We start from the raw sequence: 2,621 nt of genomic DNA, 5'->3' as shown, positions 1-2,621 counted from the left end.
TCATGTTGACGCGGCTCTGCTGGAAGGTGTGTGTGTGTGTGTGGTGTGGTGTGTGTGTGTGTACCTGGCAGCATGGCGATCATGTTGACGCGGCTCTGCTGGAAGGTGTGTGTGTGTGTGTGCGTGTGTGTGTACCTGGCAGCATGGCGATCATGTTGACGCAGCTCTGCTGGAAGGTGTGTGTGTGTGTGTGTGTGTGTGTGTGTGTGTGTGTGTGTGTGTGTACCTGGCAGCATGGCGATCATGTTGATGCGGCTCTGCTGGAAGGTGTGTGTGTGTGTGTGTGTGTGTGTGTGTGTGTACCTGGCAGCATGGCGATCATGTTGATGCGGCTCTGCTGGAAGGTGTGTGTGTGTGTGGTGTGGAGTGTGTGTGAGTGTGTGTGTACCTGGCAGCATGGCAATCATGTTGATGCGGCTCTGCTGGAAGGTGTGTGTGTGTGTGTGTGTGTGTGTGTGTGTGTGTGTGTGTGTACCTGGCAGCATGGCGATCATGTTGACGCGGCTCTGCTGGAAGGTGTGTGTGTGTGTGTGGTGTGGTGTGTGTGTGAGTGTGTGTGTACCTGGCAGCATGGCGATCATGTTGACGCGGCTCTGCTGGAAGGTGTGTGTGAGCCAGTCCTGGTCCTTGAGGCGAGCCGCTTGCTGCAGACACAGCAGGAAGAGGTGGAAGTGGGCTCCGCCCTCCAGGGGCGTGGCCAAGTCAGCCACACCCAGCAGACCCCCAATCACCGCCCTCGCTGCAAACTGGGCCAAGAAGGACTTGAGCAGCGGAACCGAGCCCTCCAGCTCCGCAGAACACTCGAGCACACTCAGGAACGCCTGCACACACACACACAGAGAAACAGACAGAGAGAGGGGGGTGAGAGAGTGTGTGTGTGTGTGTGTGTGTGGGTCAACAGCTGCCCGTCTAATCGGGTCATTCATGGAGCTAAAACAGCTGAGGTGTGTTCAGAGTCGCACACATTGGAACGTTGGAACATTTGCTAGCAGTTCCGTTTGCCTGAACACTCCCAAACAGTTTGAGGAGGTAATTCTCCACACAAACATGTAGTGGAACTGGACAAAATCGTTGATATTTGAAATCTATTCAGAGAACACATTCACCACTGTTTGCCGAATCTGTACGCACCCCTGGCAGTAACAACTGAATATGTATATATTTAGCAGTAGCCAAGATAATATTTATATATTTAGCAGTTGCCAAGATAATATTCATATATTTAGCAGTTGCCAAGATAATATTCATATATTTAGCAGTTGCCAAGTTAATATGTTAACCCTTAGAACCCTAAGCTGTTTTTAGGGCATTTTCACTACCTTTATTCATAAGGATTTATTCTGGTCATTGTAAGTGCCACACACATATATTATATATTGTTTTTTTCAGGAGAGTTTAGGCTATTCAGATCTGCCATCATTTCATGTATTAATACTAGCATTGATTTTATTTTGATTTTTAAAGAATTAAAATATAAAAAGTGTATTATAAAAATTCTTATATTTCGACATGTATCTCACCACTGCAAGCTCACAGCTCTACATGCATTTCATGTGTGTGTAGGGCAGACTGTCCTGAATCGGGCAATATAATTGCCATGTTGGAGGGATACTCTGGGGCTGAGCAATTTACAGAAATATTTGCTGTGTGATTTACGGAAATAAATGCCATTTTTTATTTAGTGATGAAAAATGACCTTTCTGCGCTCCATATCTGTGACACGAACTGATCTGACCTGACTTGACCCGAGGTTGCGTGTTAGCCTGCGTGCCTGTGTGTATGCAGTCATAATAATTCTCAACTCTTTACTGCATTGCCATGAACAAAGTAAAGGCAAAAAAGGTGTTTATTTGTTGAACAAATTGGGATGCAATGTGAGCCTTGAATTGGATGCCATGCAGGAATTTGCTAGGATCTCAAAACCGGAATATGAACATGCTTTGCCATAGAGAAACACATGATAGCATTGGATTATAAACATGCTTTGCCACAAGAACAGACAAAAACGTGGGGTAAGTCCAGCTATATGAAGTTATTATTTTGCTGTCACTTCGTCTGTTTTATAACCCAGAAGGATGTACTTGGTATCAAATGATAGCTCTGAGTCTCCTCTTTCATCTGACATGCGTGGCATATCTATGCGATCACGGGTCCGCGAGTAATTCAAACGAGAGTAATGAGTGTGCAGCGTTGGTTTGTGTACATGACGTTATTATTTTGCAGTCACTTCGTCTGATTTTATAAGCCAGAAGGATCGATAAACATGGTACCAATGGATAGCCCTGTGCCCCCTCTTTCATCTGATATGCTTGCCATATCGATGCGATCACGGGTTCGCGAGTAATTCAAACTAGAGTAATGTGTGTGCAGGTGAATGCAGAGAAGTATAGACTGTAAATATGATGCAATTTGATTTAATTTCATGATTTTTTTTTATTTTCATACTTGATCGTACAGACAAGTGTGTAGTCTCGTTGGAAAGCCCCACTTCTGCTCTGTCGTGCAATAAAGGTTTCATCTCGCTGCGATGAACCGTTCCGGAGCAATGTAACAGAGAAGAAAGGGTGTGTTTTTTGACGCACTTTGCGTCAATCGGGTTCTAAGGGTTAACGTCTGTTCAA

Source organism: Alosa pseudoharengus, unplaced genomic scaffold (genome assembly GCF_046254945.1).
Source record: "Alosa pseudoharengus isolate Yale_2024_CS ecotype anadromous, Long Island Sound unplaced genomic scaffold, YU_APseudo_1.1 YU_APseudo_1.1_scf_19, whole genome shotgun sequence".
NCBI lineage: Eukaryota > Metazoa > Chordata > Actinopteri > Clupeiformes > Clupeidae > Alosa > Alosa pseudoharengus.
The sequence above is the reverse complement of the archived record's forward strand: the minus strand, read 5'-3'. Positions refer to the sequence as shown.